At 40.8% G+C, this 23,190-nt stretch overlaps 1 protein-coding gene across 6 annotated transcripts in view; it reads left to right on the top strand.

Annotated features, from left to right (window-relative positions):
* LOC115861121 (uncharacterized) overlaps nucleotides 1-23,190 on the top strand; it is a 341,531-nt gene that overhangs the window by 284,481 nt on the left and 33,860 nt on the right. Inside the window, exons 8-9 of one of the 6 annotated variants that reach the window (XR_009558972.1) lie at nucleotides 14,088-14,152; nucleotides 18,442-19,127. The exons of 4 other annotated variants lie outside the window; for them this stretch is intronic. The gene's annotated coding sequence lies outside the window, so the exon portion shown is untranslated. Of the gene's footprint in view, nucleotides 1-14,087; nucleotides 14,153-18,441; nucleotides 19,128-23,190 lie in introns of those variants that run through there. One more of the 6 variants, XR_009558975.1, reaches the window with a different exon arrangement.

Here is a 23,190-nt window from a genome sequence, read left to right as displayed (position 1 = left end):
TTGCTCCATTCTCTGCCACTGGAAACAGGCCCATCCCCCTCTGGGATTCTTTCTGGTATTTCAGTTCTTTTCTCTGTGTTCTGAAGCCCTGGACTAGTCCCATTTTCTCCCATGCTCAACTGGTCTTTAGAGACAGTCCAGACCAGAGCATTTGAATAACACTCAGGAGAAAAAGTCATATGGTCATTATCCACTGTGATTAATATTGCTATTTTGGACACTTAACTGGTCATGAATTAAGTTACAAAACCAGAAAACAGAGTGGCCTGCATTATAACTACATGATCAGGCAAAGCACCGAAGCCAGGTTCTATCCCTGACCAAATGGGCCATTTATGGATCGGTTAGTTTGGCCGTTGGCCACTCCAAGCATTGGCTGGCTATCCTCCTCCAAGTGGCCAAGTGTGATGGTAGCTTTATTTCTCAGCAAGGTCTTGGCTGTGGGAAGAATTGTGAAGTGCCGGGGAAAGCAGTGGTGTTGGCTTCTTGGGACGCAGGGTAGAGTCAGGGCTCCTACCCTGTATAGCCTCTCAGCATTTACTCCTAGGCACACGGCTGCTGTGCAGGAGCAATGGACTTCATCTACATGCAACTCCCATTCCCAAGCTTTGGCTGAAATCAAAAAATATATTCCTATCGCTCCAATTTGGACCAAATGCATAGAAGAATCTGATGTGAACTTCTAGGGTGGTGGTCTCCAACCTTGCCTGCATATCAGAAGCAACTGAGTTCCAACATGACTAACATAACTGAATTCTAAAATCCTGGTGCCCAGTTCCACTCTAAATCAATTTGCAAAGTCTGCAGGCAACAGTATTTTTAAATCTCAAGAATTTCAATGCACACCAAAGCAATACAACCACTGACCTAGTCAGTGCTTCTCAAACTTGAATATGCAGAATAATCATCTGTAGGATGTGTTTTAATAAAAACACAGACTCCCAAACCCCAAACCCAGAAACTGGGTTCATTATTTCTAGGGATGGGCTGAGAATATGGATTCCTAACAAGCTCCCGGGTGAGGCTGTTGCTGCCTTTCCACAAACCATCCATTGAGTAGCTCTGTTCTTTGCTATTCAGTGTGTACTCCATGGAGAAGCAGCCTTCGCATCATCCAGGAGCTTGTTAGAAATTAAAAATCTCAAGCCCAACCCAGACCTGTTATATCAGAACCCATGTTTTTAAAAGGGCTTTAGGAAATTTGTATGCACACAGGATTGAAAAACATTACTACGCAGAGGGTGCAAACGTTCAGCATCCAGGCCAAATTTTGCTGGCAGATGGATATTTCCTGGCTTACGGAGTATTTTTTGAAATTCAGAAATGATTGACAACACTTAAAAGTTGGGATTTTTCTGACCTCTCTTGAAAGATTGGAAGATCGAGCAACACTGATGGTAACTGGAAGCAGACTATACATGCTCCCAGCTGCCACGGCGCCACTTGGCTCACTAAGGATATCTGCGTGGTCTCTGCAGGCATTTCTGTTCGCAGCTCCTACTTCATGCCCTCACCTCTCCACTTCTTTCCTAGTTGGGAATTACTGCTCCCAAGCATTTCATCTTGAGCCAGCCCATTTTATGTCTTTGAACCTCCCTTGATTTATCTGTAAAATAGATTGATAACACTTACTCAGGGTTCTGGTAAAGATTCAATGGAACTGGAGATCGTGCTTTAAGCTCTATACATCAGTTTTACACACAAGTTGCTCCTATACCCAGAGTTCCAGTCTCAAAGTATGGTCCTTGGACCAGCAGCACTCACACTACCTGGGAACTTGCTAGAAATATATTATTTCAGGCCCCATCTGCGACCTAAGTGCTTAATGAATTACCAGGTGTTCCAGGGGAGGGTGGAACTTCGTGTGAATTTCACCAGGATCAAAAGTCCATCATGAACTCCATAATTTATGAGAAGACAGTTCAATCAAGACTTGTGGGTGGGTGAAGTTCTACAGGTCAGAGAGACAAAGGCAAAAGGTTAGTATGGGTAGGCTGGAGCTTCCGCATCTCCTTTCCTCTGGAATTTCTGACATCCCCACCTGTGGGCTCACCTTTGCTCCCATCCTAAGCCAATGAGCTGGGCTAAGACCTGGTATCTGGACAGCTTACCCTGAACCTGAGCATTCACAGGCTCATAAAACAGGCAGCTTCTACTTTCACCACATTGGCCCAATCCAGAAAAAGCATCTTTTGCCTTAGTTTCCCCTAGCAGGCACCTGAGAACCGAATGGACATCTCCCCAGCCAATGCCATTGCCATCTACCTGTACTGACTTTGGGTGCTGCCTGCTGCCTGGGCTCCCCTGATTTCACCATATTCACTGAACTGGGCTCCTGAGATCATGATGTCTCTTCAACCTAGCCTGGAACTGTTGCCTTATATTAGACATTGTATATTTGGACAAGTTCTATAGTGAGGTCAGTTTCCTTGACCCCTGCCTCTCTCCCTGTCTACACTGGCTGAATTCCTGGAGCCCCAGGATGCCTATGACCACAGCCTGCCTGAGCAAATAGCAGAGACCTGGAATCATATGACTTTCAGGGGAGGAAACTGTGAAGTGACCATACACAATTTTTAGGACAAAAAAGATCACACCAAAAACTTTTTTTTTTTTTTTTTCAAAAACTTCTTTGTCTTGATTGGGAGTAGAACACGCATGGAAAAAGTGGTGAAAGAAAAAGCTAGGAGGCAAGATATTTCTCCTCAAGGTGATGAAAGATATGTATTGTGCTGGAATGCAGAGGAATTCCTTGGGAACTCTTGCTCTGACAGTTTTTAAAGAGTGAGCCAGCAAGAATGACTCAGCCATCCTGGATTCATTTGGTTTAATACCGATGAAAACAAGATGATATAATTTTTCAGAACTACTTCTAAGCAGAGGAACCAGTCAATAATAATAATATGATATTGATAATAATAATAGCAGCAGCATTTTTGGAGTGATAGATATCGTTCTAGGTAGTTTATATACACTATCTCAGGAATCAGCAAAATTCTGCTATAAAGGGCTAGACAGTAAGTATTTTAGGTTTTGTGGGCTACGTGGTCTCTGTCACAACGACTCAAGTCTGTACTTGTAGCACAAAAGCAGCCATAGGCAATAAGTAAACAAATGGGCAGGGAGGGCTGTGTTCCGATAACACTTGATTTACAAAAACACATTAGTGGGCCAGATTTTCAACACAAGCTATAGTTTGCTGACTCTGACGTTATCTCATTGACCCCAATGATACTGGGAAGTAGTACTTTTACTCCTCCCCATTTTACAGGTAATAAACGGAATCCCGGAGCGATGAAGTAACTTGTATGAGATCCCAGAGCCCTAAGTGGTGGATTCAGGACTGAAACTGTCAACTGAAAAACAATGCACAACCTAAAAGTTGAGAATTATGTTTTATTCTGTGGACTTTCTGAGGACTTCAAACCAAGGAGGCAGCCTAGCAGACGGCTCTGAGGGACTGCTCCAAGGAGGTCAGGGAGGAACCAGGGTATATAGGGGTTTTTGCAACAAAGACAAGGTAGTCGGACTTTCAAAAGACTACTGTTAATTAAAGAAAACCAGATATGTTAAGTTAATGAATTTAGTGCTTTTCTATGTAGGAGAAGATGCAAGAGTCTGGGCTCATTGAAATCATTCCTTTGATATGCAACTTAGCTGTCTAGGGCCAGCATCCTCTTCTTTCCCATCCTGAGTCCCCTCAGGGCTCACTGTTGAGGGCAGTTGGAGTGGCCGATGGTTTGAGGGCCACAGCATCCTTTGTTTGCTGGTGTGGCAGGCAACATTCTTCATCCACACAACTCAGGATTTCCTACACTATAGTGTCTGGGTAAGCTTTTTCATTCCCAGGGGCGTTTCATCACTCGGCTCCCCACGTCCCATATTCAGTTCTTCAATTATTTAGCAGTTATTGGGCAGTTTCAACATACCTATCATGGTATATCATCTTATTTAACTATCAGGACAACTGCATGAAGTAGCACTGTTTTCCCCATTTAGTACCTGAGTTCCCAGAGGATAAGGTGGGATTCTCAAAGTCCACTCTTCGTGAGAAGCTGAGCTTGGAGTTAGACTCTGATTCTCAGTCTCTCTAAGTTCAGTGATCTTGCCTCCAGACCTATTGGCTCCAGATTTTAAAAATCTTTAACAATTTTTGAATTATCAAAGCAGTACATGTGTATTGTACAAGAATTGGAACGATTATAAAGATAGTGACAAAGAATCACTCACGATTCTCCACGCCCAAATAATCTCTGCTACCAATCTGATGCTTTTTCCCCCTCTTGATCCATGCTCATTCTCCATCAATTTCATGTTAAATAAAATATTTTGTATATTTTTTTTACTAATCACATAAGATTGGGAGCAATTTCTTGAATTATTAAATTTAAAAAAATCATAATTTTAATGATTGCATATTTTTTCATTATAGGATATAACATAATTTTTAACAATTTAGATACTTTCTGTTTTTTTCTATCATAAGTGCTTTGATTACATTCTTGTGCATAAATCTCTCTCTGAATCTCCAGTTACTTCCCCAGGATAAATTCCTAGAAGGGAAATTATTGCTCCAAAGGGTATTAATTATTTTTAAAGTTCTTTATATATAATTCCAGATTGGAATTTTAAGAAATTTGTGCTAATTTTCATTCCTTTTAGTAGGGCAGATATACCTAACCCTAAATCAACAACAAATTTTTTAAAATTTGGTAATTTTGTGGATTAAAATGTTACAGTTTTACTTTGATTTTTATTAAGTAGTGGGGCTTTGAGGTTTTCTTATTGATTTGTCAGAGTTCTTTATATATTAAGGATATTACTAGTTCTTATTCTGGCAAATATTACACCTAGGTTTTTATTTACCTTTAAAATGAAAATAAGCTCATCTCTATTTACTTGTCATCTTATTCATAGCAAAGGATACTTCAGATCATGAGCATTCAACCCATCCAACAGCAAGAGTAGTAGCAAGAACAAATGCTTCCTCTATGAGTAGAATTTGCCAGGTGGCTGGAAATCCCAAGCAGAGAGGCTTAGCCATGACTTCCAGATCTCTGGTACAGACTGCAAACGTGCTGGGCTGTGCTTTCACACATGTAACTCCAGGGTAGAAATCAGCCCAAATAGGAGGCAGCCAGGGGATACAGAGAGGAGCTTTTGAGACTGATTGTAAGCCGTGAGCAAAGGGTTGCCTTTGTTCTACGTGCAGCCACAAAGCACTGAATTCCTCACCATCCTTTCAAATAAGTAGAAGGAGGTGAAAAACAATGTAATGAAAACTTTGTTAAGAAGTCTATGAAGTTGAAGACAGATAGGAGCTTCATTCTCATACTCTTTGGTAAATTTAGAGAAAAGAAAAATGACTTGAGGCCTGACATTTTCTCTCCTCAATCCTCAGCATATTTCATTTTGAGGAAAAATAATCCTTCATGTCATGTAAATCCCTTCTTTGGAAACAATAACATTTCTTTCTATGTATTGGAGTGGGATATGGTAATGTTTCTCAATCTTGATACTATTGACATTTGGGGCAAAATAATTATTTGTTTGGGGGGGACTAAAGAATAAATAAATTAATTAATTAATGATTCAACAGTTTTCATTTAAATATTTGAAAAATTGTGAAATGAGAAATTCACCTTCCCCCCTCATTGGTCCATAGGGCCGAATTCATTACAGGGAGAAAGATATTGGGATCAGTGTAAGAAATCTTTGTTATAATAAAAACAATGCAAAAATAGAATGGTCTAGCTCCAGAATTAATGAGCTCCTGTTCACTGGAGGCATTCAAGGAGAGACTAGGTTGTTCTTAGATAGGATCTTGTATAAGACGTTCATACAAAAGAGGAGAGATTCAAAGTTTACGAGTATCTCTCATCCCTGAAATTCTATAAATCTGTGTTTCTTGCTGTCTTTCCTTTTTAATATTTCCTATGCAGGTAGTAATTCCACTTGAGGAACTTATTTCTTTTCAAACAGAAGATAAACTTTTCTAAAGTGCTCAAAAATCATCACACATACTGCATAAACTGGCTTCTTTGGGGCTTCACAGAGAAAGCATGCTTTCAAGAAGTTGAATTAGGGATTTTCTGCAAAAACTAACTCATTTCCACTAGCCTAGAGCTGGAAGATTTTTCATGGTCTCTCAGATACCATATGATTGAAAACGAGCAATGGAGTCAATTGCGGGGGCTTGGGGAAGGCACAAGAAGTCTGTACAGGGATAGTGCACCCCTAGGCAGTTTCCATAATCAGTGCTACAGATTTCTGTTGAGGTTCCAGACCTTCCCTGAACTGAGATCTAGTTTTCTGGAACCCTGAGTTTTCTGAAGGGTTGGATCCTTTTCTTCTTCCCACTACAAGTTATGAGTGAACAGAAGGCATCGGTTAGCAGGAGCTATGTTTCAGCAAAAGACATGGGCCAGCAGAAGAAATAAATGAGTAGGGACCAAGGGTCATTAGGAGTCAGAGTTCAGTAGGATCCATGGAACAGTAAGAGCAAGGGGTCAACAGAAGCCATGGGTCAGGAAGAACTGTGGATCTATAGAAACCAAGAGTTAGCATGAGCCATGAGTCAGCAGATGCCACAGGTCAACAGGAGGCAGAAGTAGCTTTTGTAGGAGATTTTGTTCATCAGGTCAGTAGGAGCTTTTGTTCATCAGGAACCATGGGTCCATAGGAACCATTGTCAGCAGGAACCATACATCAGCCAGAGAGAGAGTCAGCAGTAGGTGGTGGGAGCAGAGGCTAAAAGACACACAGAAAGAGAGCAGCACCAGATTTGGAGGCGGCTGATGCCATAGGACAGTGGACGCCATGATTAAGCAAAGGATGCAGAGTAACAAGGAGCTGAGTAGAGAGCACTTAGCAATAATAGTATTGATTAAGTACAGAGTATAAATAATTCACCATCATAACAGAGTAGGAAACAATGTGTTTCTGAGCACGTGTCAAGATAATGTAGGGTCTACAAGAGCGTTGAGTCCTGAAAGATCTAATCCTGAAATGACATTCTAGTCTCTATGAGAACTGGTAGTTTAGCAAATGAGATTCTTGTCTTTCCTAATTTCCCAGGTGTTCTTATTGTTTTAGGTTGAATGCCTAAAAAGGGGAATTCTTGAGATACAGTATACAAGGTTGCTTTTTAAGTTTCTTGATATATATTGCTAAGTTACTTTTCAAAAATGTTATATGAATTTGCTCTTCCCCATCTTCTAATTAAAATACTTATAAAAATGTATTCTCAAAGGTACAGAGTTTTAAGGGGGACTGAAAGCTATAAGTATTACTATCTCTCAGGGGGAATTTCCAGTACAAAAATTTCAGATAGATGTTTGCTGTGTAGAACAAGAGGGCAAAGGAGATTGATACCTGCTATTCTGTTTCTCTCCATCATGTAAGTCAGAACTGTTTGGAGTCTCAGGGGAAAGAATCCAATTTAATTAAAAATGGCTTGATTCAGGGAATTCCCTGGTGGTCCAGTGGTTAGGACTTGGTGCTCTCACTGCCCAGGTTCCCAGGTTCCATCCCTGGTTGGGGAACTAAGATCCCACAAGACACACGGCGTAGCCAAAAAAGAAAAAAGAAAAAAGAAAGGCTTGATTCAATGAAATAATTTATAAGGGCATGTAACTTGAGAGTTTGGAATGTAGTGTGGTGGATTTCAGGTATGAGTTGATCCAGGAGCTTGATGTGAATCAGGACAAACATGTCTACTCTTCATCTTCTGCCTCAGCTCTAGTGGTTGGAAGCTCTGATTGGCTGGATCAGGTCCATGGCACATGCCCACTCTTGGAGCCAGATGTTATGGGAGTTACTGACTGATGTCCACCTACTTCAAGTTATGACTTGGGAGAGTTAATGGAGATGGTGCAGGCAAGTCAAAACAAATGTCAACAAGGCTCTTAATATAGGCATGGGGGCTTCAGGACACCCTTCATTTAGGTAGAAACTGCTTTTGAAAATGTTCAGAATGGTTTGGACATTCCCATCAGTTATCTCCACTTCATACATCTTCTAGAATCTAGGCTATAATTTTCAATGTTACAATGTTACAGTCTGGGGAAGGAAGGAGTGTACTTTCCTGTTACATCCATAATGTAGAGTCAACAGAGATAAAAGTCTGAACCTGGAACAGCCATAGGAACAATTCCTTTCAAGCATCATTTAATTTATTTTTTTTTTGGCCACACCGCATGGCTTGCAGGATCTTAGTTCCCCAACCAGGCATCGAACCCGGGCCCACAACAGTGAAAGTGCCGAGTCCTAACCACTGGACGTCCAGGGAATTCCCTAAGCATCATCTTAAATAGCATAATAGTCTGTTACTTTTGGAGGATGTAATAGCTGATGAAACCCCTTCTGTAGAAGGAACTTACTGTTGAGAGCAGCCTGGGTCTTCTCTACTCCCCACCCCTCCTCTATGGCATACTGGAGGAAGGGGCACCAGTTTGGGTTTAATTTGGGTCCTTCTAATACCTCATTATGTAAAAACAAGTGTCCCCAGATGCTCGGGAAATTTGGAGTCATCCCTCCTCTTTACTTGTTCTTCTCCTGCATAAAGACATTTCCAGAATATCACATGCTCCTAAAAATGTACTTCCTTGTATGTGAAACCAGCTAACGGTTCCCCCGAGAAGTGTTTGAAGGCGTAATGAGCACCCAGGTTCCCGGTGTCAGAGCTCTGATAGAGAGGCTTCTCTCCGAAGCCAGAATTCCCTCCAAGAGCCTCCACCAGGCGACCCTGGGGAGAAGTTGGTGTTAACTCCAGGCTGCTGTGGTTGGGAAACCACTTACCATAAAAACTCAGTCCTCTCTTTCCTCATGGCCCCACCTCTGGGGTGAAAAATTGAGTCACCCACAGGCTGCTCATAATCTGCCTTCTTTCCCCTTCCAGAGAATCTGCCTCTAAGAAGATTAGAATCTATCCTCACAGGCCACACCATTTGGTGGGGGACACAGAGGCATAATTAAGTAATGATGACAGAGTTTGAAAAGTACCAATTATAAGAATAATCAAAAAGCTAGAGTACCTTAGAGGTAAGAAGAAGAAAATTTGCCCAGGAGATCTGGGAAACTTAGCAAAAGAGGAAGCATTCAAATTCAGTCTTGAAAGAATAGGAGTTTGCTAAATGGAGATAAGAGTGGATAATAATAATAATAATAATAATAAGCTAATATTTTTTGAGCACTCACTGTGTGCCAGTCACTGTTCTATGTGCTTTACATGTATTATTTATATGATATTTACATGTGTTACCTCATTTCATCCTCATAAAAACCATATGAAGTAGGTGTTAATATTCTCCCCATTTTGCAGATAAAGGAGACTGAGGCCCAAGAGGTTGTTTGCCTAAGGTCACACTGAAAATATGTGGTAGACCTGAGATTCCAACCCAGGCATTTTGACTCTAGAGCCTGTGTTTTTAACCTATTGGCCATACTACCTAAAAGAGCATAGCATCAATATCATCAAAGGCATGGAGGGATGGAGGTGGTTTAAAAATATGTCCAAATTCTTTGATATTTCTTCCTACAAGTGGTGGAGTCTAACTTCCCTCTCCTTGAGTATGTGCTAGACTTACTGACTTGCTGCTAATGAATACAAGAAAGCAGAAGTGCCCATATGTGGTTTTGAAGGCTTGGTTATAAAAAGCGCTGTGGCTACACCTTCACTCTGTCTCTCTCAGATCACTTGCTCTGGGGATAGCCAGCTGACATGTTGTAAGGACACTGAAGAAGCCCTGTGGAAAGGTCCACATGGTGAGGATCCTAAGTATCTGGCCAGTAGCCAGGAAGGACCCAAGGCCTCCTGCCAACAGCCATGTGAGTGAGTTTAGATGGAGATTCTCCAGTACCCATTAAGCCTTCAGAGACCATGCCCTTAGCAGACATCTTGAGTGTAACGTTGTGAGAGACCCTGAACCAGATTCACTCAACCAAGCTGCTCCGAACTCCTGACCCATAGATACTGTGAGAAAATAAATGTATGCTGTTTTAAGCCACTGAGTATTGGGGTAATTTGTTACACAACAGCAGACAACCACTACTGGCGTGAGTGTCTTCAGTGTACATGGGCAGTCAGTATTTTGGAGCTGAAGCGCAGAGTTTATAGAGAACTGGCCAGGAGTGAAGCTTTTAGGATAAATTATAAAGCATGACAGCTATTCCTCAAGCTCAAGTTCCACAACAACTCTCCCCGTCCCCAATCCTGAGCCACCCCACACCTAGCCAGAAAATTCTTCCATTTTCAGTTCCTTGTCCATGCCACTATATGGCTTTCATTACACTATTCCTTGTCGTGCTACCAGCTGTGGCTACTCCTTTCTTCCCCACTAGATGGAAAGCTCCTGGCATGCTCAACTCACATTTTGCATAAAACCCTTTGGTCACTGCCCTGTACATGTTTGGGGGATGAATGCTGCCCATTCTGAAACCTCGTGGCTGATGGATGGACTTCCATTCAATTCCAGCCAACATGCTCTGCTGTCTTGTCTTTGACTTGGAGTGTAATGTCCATGAGTGGGATAGATTGAGACCCAAGAGGCAAATTAGTTTAAAGTACCATTACGGGGACTTCCCTGGTGGTCCAGTGGTAAAGAATCCACCATTCCATTGCAGGGGATGTGGGTTTGATCCCTGGTCGGGGAGCTAGGATCCCACATGCCTCGGGGCAACTAAGCCTGTGCGCCACAACTACTGAGCCCGCGCACTTCAACTAGAGAGCCTGCCTGCTGCAAACTACAGAGCCCACACACTCTGGAGCCTGTGCACAACTAGAGAGAGAAAAAAAAAACCCACAGGTCACAACTAGAGAGAAGCCGGCATGCTGCAACGAAGAGCCCACGTGCAACAACTAAGACCTGATGCAGCCAAAAATAAAAATAAAGTAAAATAAAATAAATATTTAAAGTAAGATTAAACAAATAAAGTACCAGTAAGTATTCTGGACATTTTTACCACAGTGATGTGAAATGATTCACACCTATATGGATTCAGGTGTTGAGGAAACAGGGCAACAGACCGGGGAGAGGGTACTCTCTTTTTTTTTGGCGGTACGCGGGCCTCTCACTGTTGTGGCCTCTCCCGTCGCAGAGCACAGGCTCCGGATGCACAGGCTCAGCGGCCATGGCTCACGGGCCCAGCCGCTTCGCGGCATGTGGGATCTTCTCGGTCCGGGGCACGAACCCGTGTCCCCTGCATCGGCAGGCGGACTCTCAACCACTGCGCCACCAGGGAAGCCCCTAGAGAGGGTACTCTTAACAGTAAGTAAGGCTGGCCACCAAGGGTGATGCACATCAATACAAATTATAGTCTCCATGTAACATTTGAATTAATTCCTCTTTTCTGCTTTATTTTCCACTGTGTGTTCAGTTCCTACACATAGAATATGCTTGGTACATATTTGCTGAATGAAAGAATGCTGATATTGAGAATAATATTCATGACACCTACGTTCTCCAGGCTATTCCTACAGATAAAGACTTTGGTCTTTTAAGAGGATGTTTATGGATAAAGAAGGACTCCAGCCAATCACAGGAGGCTAAGGGAAGGCATATCGTAGGTACATACCAGCATAAGCGGGCAGATGATGGTGGTCAGAGCCCCAGGAAACTGGGGAGGGATTCAGGGAAATAAAACACAAATAAGAGGAGAACCCCAATGTATCAGTTATTATGGGAGACATCTGCTGTTTTTGTTGTTGTTTATTTGTTTTAAGCTATCCACTATTTTCTCCTTCTTCCTTTAGTAATAGTCCCCTGAGTTCCACTGGACAGCCATCATTTGCTGATTCTTGCTCCATGTGACTTGAATGGAGTTAACCTTCTACCCCAGAATCCTAGCCCAGATCTGACTAATAGAAACTCGGTATTCTCCTGGTAACAGTGATTGGTTCATGAATGGGCATGTGACCCAGCTGGAGCCAATGAGAATCAATGGGACTTTGGGGACTACTTCTGGAAGAGAACTTGTCCTCTTTTCTGCTACACTTGAGCCAGGGAGGAGTAGGCATCAGAAATGCTGGTCTCCATCTTGCCGCCAAGTGATAGAACTGGACAATGAAGCCAAGAGAGTGGCGGTCAGAGATTGAATGAAACAGATTCTAATGACACAATTTCAGATTCCTGAAGAGGCCATATCCCAATTACATCTTTGGGCTTTTAAGTTGCATATATGAAATTTTGTTTATCTTAAGCCAGCTTGAGTTTAGCTTTCTGTCACTTGCAATTTTAAGATTCCTGACCAAAGGGACTGCCTTTGGATGCCATACCAGTAGCCAAGGGCCCACAGAGGGTACACAAGATATCAGGCTTAAGGCATCAACACTGAGTCAGTTTCCACTGATTGTTAACCTTACTTCTATTACTTAATAAGAAAGGGTTTTTTCCTTTATGTATTGACCTGTATAAGTCTAATATTTTTTTCCAAATGGCTAAGCAATTGTCTTCAAATTATTATCACCACAAATGTGAAATGCCACCTTTACAATGTTGTAAACTTCCATGTAATTTTCTTTGATCTATTTCTAGACTCTAGTCTGTTCCATGGTTATCTGTGTATTCCTTTGTCATCAATTTGCTGTTTTATAATTTAGCTTTATAGTACATATTAATATCTATTGAATGTTCATTACCCTTTTTCCCCCCAAAATTTTATTTGTTTCTGCCAGGATATTCTTATAGATGAGAATCAAGGTCTAAAGAAGTTCCATTGGGATTAAGATTAGAAATAATTGGAGATAACTGAGTCTTTCCCTTCAGGTTTTTGGTGTATATTTTTCATTTATTCAAGTCTTTGCATATCTCTCAGTAAAATTTTATAACTTCATCTCATTAAAAAACAAACTATTCTTCTCAAGTTCAAGTCACTCAGTTCTGACACCCTATCCCCTCCATATCCCATTCATCTAATGACATTCTGGACCTTGCCTTGTTATTTATTTAATTTCTCCCCAGTTTTACCCCAGCTATATTGAGATACAGTTGACATACAGCTTTGTATAAATTTAAGATATACAGAATTATAATTTGACTTATATGTATTGTGAAATGATTACCACAGTAAGTTAATGTCCATCATCTCTTACAGATACAAAAAAAAAAAAAAAAGTATTTTTTTTTCCTTGTGATGAGAACTCTTAAGATCTACTCTCTTAACAACTTTCAAATATACCATATGGCAGTCTTAACTATAATCATCATGTTGCACATTACATCCCATGTACTTATTTATCTTATAACTGGAAGTTTGTACCTTTTGACCACCTTCTACTTAATTCTTGTCACACATTCTTCCTTTCCATCCCAGCCCTTGCCAGCATCTAGGCTGATTTCAATGGCTTTGTAATGCATCTCAGTTCTATGATTTCTTCACCTCTAATAACCTTCCCCTCCATCTCAGCCATCCACTCTGGCCAAAGCACCCTTCACCTTGTCTTCACTTCCAAACTTTTCCATTCTAAATTCCTAATTCAAGCATGCAGACCTTCTATCCTTCCAATTTACTTCCTCAAACTTTTTTTATTACTACTCTTCCTGCACTTCTTAGGTACCTCTAGTTCAATGTTTCCTGTATCCCTCAAAGCTCGTTCAAGAGAAGGCACCACAGTTAGTTGAGCAGAAAGAATTTAATATGAAAGAGTGTTAACGGGTATTGAAGAACTGAAAAGGCCAAACTCTCTAACTTTCAGGTGTGACTGCAGGAAGCAGCTAGCATCACTAGAAGGAAGAAACAGAGAGAAAATGCTGGAATTGCTAAAACACAGCAGCTTGGAGGAGGGGTCCCCTGGTGCTAGGTCCCAGATCTCTGAGGAGGGGCACTGCTTGGCTGGGTCTGCTGTCTTTGAGAGGGTGCCATGAAGCTAGTTCTGAGAGTGACGGAAAAGCTGCAAACTGGCTTCAGCTGCTGCTTCAGGAAGGCAGTGTCACTGCCAACGTGAAGAAGCATTGCTAGGGTGATGGTCGCAGGAACAACAGGCATACAGGGACAAGCAAGTCCCTCCTCCCACCTCCAGCCTTGCAATCACCCTCTAGTTTCTCTCTCTCTCTCTCTCTCTCTCTCTCTCTCTCTCTCTCTCTCAGCAGAGTCTAATAGGAAGCCAGCTGGCCATGCCCAAATGTCACTTTCAGAGCACCAGTGCCAGCTCCAGGTGAGTTGAAAGCTGCGACAATAGCTTAATAATTGAAACAACTCTTTTACTTTCTTCCTATCCATCATCCCCCCATCTTCATTTTCTTGTCTGTCCTGCTTGAGATTAATTATCATCCTTTTGGTTACTCTCTGGCTGCTATCATAAACCCATTTTGTTCCAAACAAGCACATTGGTAGCACTGATGACCAGCCCAATGCCACCCATACATCTCACCACATTTCTCTAGGCAGCCTGTTTCTCCACACTCGGCAAAGATTGCTTGAAATCTTCTCCCCTCTTCTCGAACTTCGACCTCCTTTCCCCTTTTGCTAGTTTCTGTTTCAACGATGGACGCTACCTCTCGGCTCTGAGAAGAAGCCAACGTCTGCCTCAACCTTCCTGTCCTCTCTCCTCTCACAGTGAGAAAGGTGATGTTTCTCTGGGTAAGGCCAGCCTGTTCTCTGGATCCCATCCTGTTCTTTTTTCTGGAATCTTTAATATTCACCTATGCCGACTGCATTTTGTATCTTCCCTCTGTTCCTCTGTACAGGTTCTTGCCTTTGGCTTTTTTTTTTTTTTAATTGGCATATAGATGTTTTACAATGTTGCTTTAGTGTCTACTGTACAACAAAATGGAGTTCCCTGTACTATACAGCAGGTTCTCATTAGTTACCTATTTTATACCTATTTTTATGCATTTTAATTTCATTCCCTAATTTTTTCTTGAATTTTTGAATTTTATTTTATTTATTTTTTTATACAGCAGGTTCTTATTAGTTATCCATTTTATACATATTAGTGTATATATGTCAATCCCAATCACCCAATTCATCCCACCACCACCATCACCCCCGCCACTTCCCCCCTTGTTGTCCATACGTTTGTGCTGTACATCTGTGTCACTATTTCTGCCCTGCAAACTGGTTCATCTGTACCATTTTTCTAGGTTCCACATATATGTGTTAATATACGATATTTGTTTTTCTCTTTCTGACTTACTTCACTCTGTATGACCGTCTTTAGATCCAATCCGTGGATTGGTCTCTACAAATGACCCAATTTCATTCCTCTTTATGGCTGAGTCATATTCCATTGTATATATGTACCACAACTTCTTTATCCATTCGTCTGTCAGTGGGCATTTAGGTTGCTTCCATTACCTGGCTATTGTAAATAGAGCTCCAATGAACATTGGGGTGCATGTGTCTTTTTGAATTATGGTTTTCTCTGGGTATATGCCCAGTAGTGGGATTGCTGGGTCATATGGTAATTCTATTTTTAGTTTTTTTAAGGAACCTCCATACTGTTCTCCATAGTGGCTGTATCAATTTACATTCCCACCAACAGTGCAAGAGGGTTCCCTTTTCTCTACACCCTCTCCAGCATTTGTTGTTTGTAGATTTTCTGATGATGCCCATTCTAACTGGTGTGAGGTGATACCGCATTGTAGTTTGGTTTGCATCTCTCTAATAATTAGTGGTGTTGAGCAGCTTTTCATGTGCCTCTTGGCCATCTGTATGTCTTCTTTGGAGAAATGTCTATTTAGGTCTTCTGCCCATTTTTGGATTGGGTTGTTTGTTTTTTTAACATTGAGCTGCATGAGCTGTTTATATATTTTGGAGATTAATCCTTTGTCCATTGATTTGTTTGCAAATATTTTCTTCCATTCTAAGGGTTGTTTTCTCGTCTTGTTTGCAGTTTCCTTTGCTTTACAAAATCTTTTACGTTTCATTAGGTCCCATTTGTTTATTTTTTTAATTTCCATTACTCTAGGAGGTGGGTCAAAAAAGATCTTGCTGTGATTTATGTCAAAGAGTGTTCTTCCTATGTTTTCCTCTAAGAATTTTATAGTGTCTGGCCTTACATTTGGGTCTCTAATCCATTTTGAGTTTATTTTTGTGTATGGTGTTAGGGAGTGTTCTAATTTCATTCTTTTACATGTAACTGCCCACTTTCCCCAGCACCATTTATTGAAGAGACTGTCTTTTCTCCATTGTATATCCTTGCCTCCTTTGTCATAGATGAGTTGATCATAGGTGCAAGAGTTTATCTCTGGACTTTCTATCCTGTTCCATATTTCTATTTTTGTGCCAGTACCATATTGTCTTGATTACTGTAGCTTTGTAGTATAGTCTGAAGTTAGGAAGTCTGATTCCATAATAACAAATTGAAGAATAAAAACCATATGATCATCTCAATAGATGTAGCAAAAGCTTCTGACAAAATTCAACACCCATTTATGATAAAAAAAATTCTCCAGAAAGTGGGCATAGAGGGAACCTACCTCAACATAATAAAGGCCATATATGACAAACCCACAGCAAACATCATTCTCAATGGGGAAAAACTGAAAGCATTTCCTGTAGGATCAGGAACAAGATAAGGATGTCCACTCTTGCCACTATTATTCAACATAGTTTTGGAAGTCCTAGCCATGGCAATCAGAGAAGAAAAAGAAATAAAAGAGATACAAATTGGAAAAGAAGTAAAACTGTCACTGTTTGCAGATGACATGATACTATACATAGAGAATCCGAAAGATGCCACCAGAAAACTACTAGAGCTAATCAATGAATTTGGTAAAGTTGCAGGATATGAAATTAATGCACAGAAATCTCTTGCATTCCTATACACTAATGATGAAAAATCTGAAAGAGAAATTAAGGAAACACTCCCATTTACCATTGCAACAAAAAGAATAAATGCCTAGAAATAAACCTACCTAGGGAGACAAAAGACCCGTACTCAGAAAACTATAAAAGACACTGATGAAAGAAATTAAAGATGATACCAACAGATAGAGAGATATACCATGTTCTTGGATTGGAAGAATCAATATTGTGAAAATGACTATACTACCCAAAGCAATCTACAGATTCAATGCAATCCCTATCAAACTACCAGTGGCATTTTTTACAGAACTAGAACAAAAAATCTTAAAATTTGTATGGGGCCACAAAAGACCCCGAATAGCCAAAGCAGTCTTGAGGGAAAAAAATGAGCTCATTGACTAATTTTTGAAAAAATTAAATTCAACAAAATAGTACAGCCACTTTAGAAAACAGCTTGTCAGTTTATGGTAAAATTAAACATACAATGATCATATGACTCAGCAATGCCACTCCCAGGGATTTACCCAAGAAAAAGTAAAATTTATTTTCACACAAAAACCTGTGTGTGAATGTTTATTACAGGTTTCGTCATAACTGTCAAAATCTGGAAACGATGCAAATGCCCTTTAAGTAGTGAATGGTTAAAGAAACGGTGGTACATCCATACGATGGGCGGCTACTCAAGAATAAAAAGGAATGAACTATTGATACCCACAACCGCATGGATGAATCTGAAGTGTTTTTTGCCAAGTGAAAGAAGACATACTCAGAAAGGGACACACTATATGATTCCATTTGTATGTCATTTTGGAAAATTATCAGGGCAGTAAACAGATCAATGATTGCCAACAAGAATCCCTTTGAAATTTAAATAGAGAAGCCTCTTCTATTAAAAAAAGTACTCACAAAAGCCTCTTTTGAATCTCACCCTCCCCTGCACACTATTGCTAATATTACTCTGACTTTCACAGTAAATTTTTCAAAACAGTTGTCTACACCCATTTTTCCCCCATTACTTCTTTCCACTGGCTCCTCAACCAACAGGAAAAGTTGCTTCACTTTTGTTTCTCAAACCCGAGAAATTTACAGATCCCCTTATAAAACTTCTCCAGAAGTTCTAGTGTCACTTAAGTTATTTTTATTCAAATATAAATTAAATATTTACAAATAGATGTCTTAGTTAAAAGTTCCTTATTCTTTTAGCTCTTACACAGTTGTAAAACAAAGGAAAAAATTTGAAAAAATTAAATACCAACAAAACCACAAGACCCATCCGTTTCACATCCACAGCCTTAATTTAATGTGAGAGGTGATGGCTTTCTGCTGCATCAAGTTGCTGCATTGAGGCCCAAAGCCAGTCCCCAGATTTGCCGGAGTGTGAATACAGGTGTCTACTGCCATATGTGGGTGATGATTTAATTCTTTCACAAGCTTCTCTGGGTGCAAATTCTTCAGAAAACTTTATTCGTACAGAATGGAGGGTTGGCAAAACTTTCTGTAAAGGGTCAGACGATAAATATTTTTGGCTTAGCACGCCCCTGTTGCAACTACTCAATGTCGCCATTATGGCTTGAAAGCACTCACAGACAATACATAAATGAATGGGTGTGTATGTGTTCCAATAACCTTTATTGACAAAACAAGCAACGGGCCAGAACTGGCTTGTGGGTTATAGTTTGCCGACCTCTTTTCTAGATCGTGGACTTCAACCAGGAAAGCGGAAGATTGGTAGGATTTCTATTCAGCTGTGGACGCATACTTGACAAGCCAGGAGACTATGTGAAAAGAAAAGGAGTGACCACTACAAGCAACCATAAGATTTACTTACAAAGGCAGGCAATAGGCTGGATTTGGTTCGCACACCAAAGCTTGTGAAACTTGGATATAGAAAAGTGTCAGATAACCATGACCTCTTTCCTTAACATCTGTATCCAAATCAGCTCACAGCAAGAATGATCATATTGCCACTTTCCTTGGCCCAGCATGTCGTTTCCACCCAGAGCCCCTCAACCTTAAGAGACTTCAGAGATGCCTGCATGTCATAACCACTTGTTTCCTGCTGGGACATCCAGAAGGGCGGGGTAATTATGGACTTTGCCCATTAGCCACCAGAGACTAATGCTTACTAACAGAGTCTGAGCACCATGATGTTATAATTCTGAAACTCTAAAATGCAGTAAGAAAGGAGACTTGGGAAAAATCTTTTTAATCTGGTACCTAACTTTCTATCCACACTGCAAGGCATTTGGGATCAGAGATTTGATTCTCTTTATGAAGCCCTTCTATATAGAGAATCACATCCTACCTTTATATTGCAGCTGATACACCAGAGAATTAATTTTATTATTAACATTATGCTTTAATTGTAGACAAAGAATACATTTTGAAACAAAGAAGGACCAAGAAATACTACAATTTGGATAAGAAACAGTCTCCTTTAATAGCACGTTACAAGGAAAGAAAAACTTTGCCAAATATTTCTTACCTGGTTACTCCACTCTTCCCAAGATAGTAAATTCAGGGGAAAAAAAAAAAAAAGAAGGATAAAGTCTGATTATTGTGTGTGTGTTTAAACTTCTCATCCTGGTGAATAGATGGATGGCTATTTACCGGCCAGGTACAGAGGGCGAGTTCTCCAGTGGGGCTTCAGGCATGTTTTTCTGGGTAGTCTTGGCAGAACTGGATTCCATTGCTCATAACCATACTTACCCACGCCAGGCTCTAAGGTGGACACTGGTAAACTAGAATGGAATACAAGAGGGAGCTTGCCTCCAAAGAGATGGCTCTGGGGCTTCCCTGGTGGCGTAGTGGTTGAAAGTCCGCCTGCTGATGCAGGGGACGCGGGTTCGTGCCCCGGTCCGGGAAGATCCCACATGCCACGGAGCGGCTGGGCCCGTGAGCCATGGCCGCTGAGCCTGCGCGTCCGGAGCCTGTGCTCCGCAACGGGAGAGGCCACAACAGTGAGAGGCCCGCGTACCGCAAAAAAAAAAAAAAAAAAAAAAAAAACAAAGAGATGGCTCTGATATGAGTACCATCAAGAAGTGTTAGCTTTAATGAAGTGCTTACTGTTTTGCCAAGCACTTATGCTAAGCGCTCTACAATTTCTCTGGTTAATACTAATGACAACTCTACTTAGTAGATATTATTATCTTACTTTACGGATAAGAAAATTGAGACTCATAGAGGTTAACTAACTTGCCCAAGGACGGTCAGTGTTAAGCTGCAGAGTCAGTTTCTAATTTGATTTGCCCTAATCTCTGAGCTTCTCTACTGCCTTGTACAGAAGATAGACACCCAAACAGACAAGTTCAAGGCATTCTGTCAAGCTACAACACAGCAAGAACTGCAGAGGAGGCTCTGGAAGCATGGAAATTGTAAGGGTGGTGGGCTAAGTTTAGAGTATTACAGATGAAATTGATCAGGTCACATGACTTATGGGTGCGACACAAGCAAAACCCAGCTTCTGAGCCTAGTGGAGCACTTGGCTATAAGTCCCATTTTAGATGACTCTGGACTATGTGGAGGAAAGAAACAACAACAATCAACCAGGCTCTCCTCCTAAAGGTCCCCATGGCTGATTCCCTCACCTCTTTCAAATATGTTTTTAAACGTTGTCTTCACAAGGAGAGCTACTCAACCAATTTATTTAAATTGCAACCTGCCCCTCCTCTCACAATCACTGTGATCTCTTTTACCCTGCCCTCCTTTTTCTTTTGTTATGGAACTGCTTTCACCTTCCACCAGATGGTACTGTAAAACTTACTCATGCATTACGTATGTTGCTTATTCTTATTGTTTATTACTTGAATCCCTTCTTTAGAATCTAAAATCACTGAGAGGAAGGATTTGTATCTGTTTTCATGGACATATCCCAAATTCCTAGAAGTAGGTGCTCAATAACTATTTGTTAAATTAATGAATGAGTGAATGAATGCTTGAAAAACAAACTGTAGATATAAGTTTGCGCTGAATGATGTTGGTAGCCCATCCCAGACTTGGCATTCTGCTCCCATGTCTAAAAAAAAAGCATCCTTCCATTGAGGATTCAGGGGTATTGGAAATCAAGTTCTCACTTGTCCAGATACCTGATTTAGATCTCACTGGGATTGTGCTTTTGAACCTGGATTAAATCTACGTGTTCAATAAGCTCTCATCCTTGGTCTACTGTGCTCATCTTCATTCCAGTCCTGTGCTCTCCTGACATGGGCAGTTAAAGAAAAGAATTTAGTGCATACAGCAAATATTCCCCATATCTCAACGGCAGGCAGAAGAAACTCTTGAGATTTGAGCTGGAAATATATATTTTTTTAATTCATGTGAGTGTCTTTGAGTTTGAATTGACATAATCATAAAATTTACAGGTATCCAGTGTGCTTTTTATAAGGCTTCTGTAACAGATGTGTCAAATGTCTAGTTTTGAAAGGACTTCATAATTCAGTTGCAATTTCCTCTGGGTTAAATAAGGGAGTCTGCGAGTTGGGAGTGGGGGGAGGGGCAAGAGTAATACAGTCTTTGACGTGCCATCTGAATGCAAGATGAATGCACTCGGTATTAAAGGCTTCCTACTTTTCGTTTCTCATTATGTTGAGTCATACCCCCTTACTAGGGTGAGGAACACTCCCTTTCTTTAAAGGTTGAAACTGACTTCCAAATTCTTTCTCAAGCACATTTGGGTTTCCACCAGGCCTAGTTTCCTTTTCAACCCCAGGAATGGAAGAGATGGAGGGTACTAAAATTTATTTCTGTATAGCTCAATGGTGATAAAATCAGGAGCTCTGATTTGACAGTTGATGTCAATGAACAAATTTAGTGTCATTTTTTTGGTGCTTTTATTCCTTTTTTATGCATATTCCTTTGGTTTCTAAAGCCAAAAATTGTCAATTGATTGTTCCCTTGATTATTCCCTCTGCCCTATTTCCTTCCCTGGCTATCATTTAGTCATCAAGTTCTATCAACTTACCTCTAAATATTTCTTAAATCCATTCATTTCTCTCCATCCTCACTATGGCTGCCTTGATTATGGCCACCATATTGTTCTTCTGCTAAGGTCCAAAATGTTGAAGAAGGCCTGTAAATAAGGTGACCAATTTATCTAGGTTAGCCTGGGACTGTCCCAGTTTTAAGAGGGAAATTCCCACAACCCAGCACCCACCCCCACCCCTCAGTCCTGGTCAAACTGGGACTATCGGTCATCCTACCTATAAGTCTTTGTAACTCTCTGCTTCCTTTGTTTGCTGCAGCCCCCCAACCTTCTTCCAGTTACTTGAACTTGACCATGTTCTTTCCTACCTCAAGACCTTCACACAGGCTGGTTTTCCCCCTGGATTGCATTTCCAGCCACTTTTTGCCTGGTTAACTCATTCTCCTTCACCAGACATTGGCTTAAATGTCACAATTTCAAAACACCTTTCATGATCCAGCACCCAGCCCCACATTAATTTTTGATCTTGCTATAACCTCTCATTGGACTCTTTACTTTTCCTTCATACCACTTTCAATTGGTAGTTACATTTTCATCTGATAATTATATGTTTAAAGAAGCACTTCCTCATCCACAATTCAGCTTCTCCAAGGCAGAAGACATATCTCTTTATACAGCTGTTTTGTCTCCAACACCTACTCCAAGACCTGGCAAGTATTAAGCACTCTGTAAATATATCTTCAGTAAATTAATTTTCCATGTAGTTTCCATTTCCCCTTGATTAAACTTGCAGACCTTTGTCTATCCTCTCTCCCTGCACCCCTTCTTCCTATCCTTCCTGTCTCTGGCCCTCTCTTTTCCCTTGCTCTTTCTTTCTTTTGTAGAAACAACTCTTGGAATTAGTTAATTCTACTGTTTTTATGCCCTTCAAACCAATAATTTCTGCTTTTATCAATATCGTTTCCTTCATCTAATTTTTCTTAGGTATACTCTATTTTATTTTTTGAGCTCTCAGGCCCGCTTGCCCGCACTCTCTGCCTCCCTCTTGATTTAGCTACACCGAGTCGGCAGTTTTCCTGAAGAGACTAAGCTGTTTAAACTTTGTCACTTTTGCTGCACATGTTGCTTTCTCTGTGTGATATGCCCTTAATTTACTGATCTGACAAATATTGAATGGATACCTCCCCATCTTGTCTACTCAACTACTAATTCTTTAAGACCTGGCTCAGCTGTACCTTGTCTATAATGCTTTTTTGCTTCCACCCACAGAGAGTTAATACATTTCTTTGTGTCATGAGCATAGCTCGAGTAGACATCCATTATAGCACTTATGCTGCATTATAATTTATACCCCACCCTCCTTACTGAACTCTGAGCTCCATGATGACAGTGTCTGACCTCTGTGTCTATTTTGGGAAAGGTTTAGATTCTGGAGGAAAGGGGCATACATAATTAGCATAGCTCTCTCTACAGTCTCAGCCCCCTAATAAAGACAGAGTTCCACTAAAAAGTAAGTAGAATAA

This window comes from Globicephala melas, chromosome 15 (genome assembly GCF_963455315.2).
Source record: "Globicephala melas chromosome 15, mGloMel1.2, whole genome shotgun sequence".
NCBI lineage: Eukaryota > Metazoa > Chordata > Mammalia > Artiodactyla > Delphinidae > Globicephala > Globicephala melas.
The sequence above is the reverse complement of the archived record's forward strand: the minus strand, read 5'-3'. Positions and strand labels throughout refer to the sequence as shown.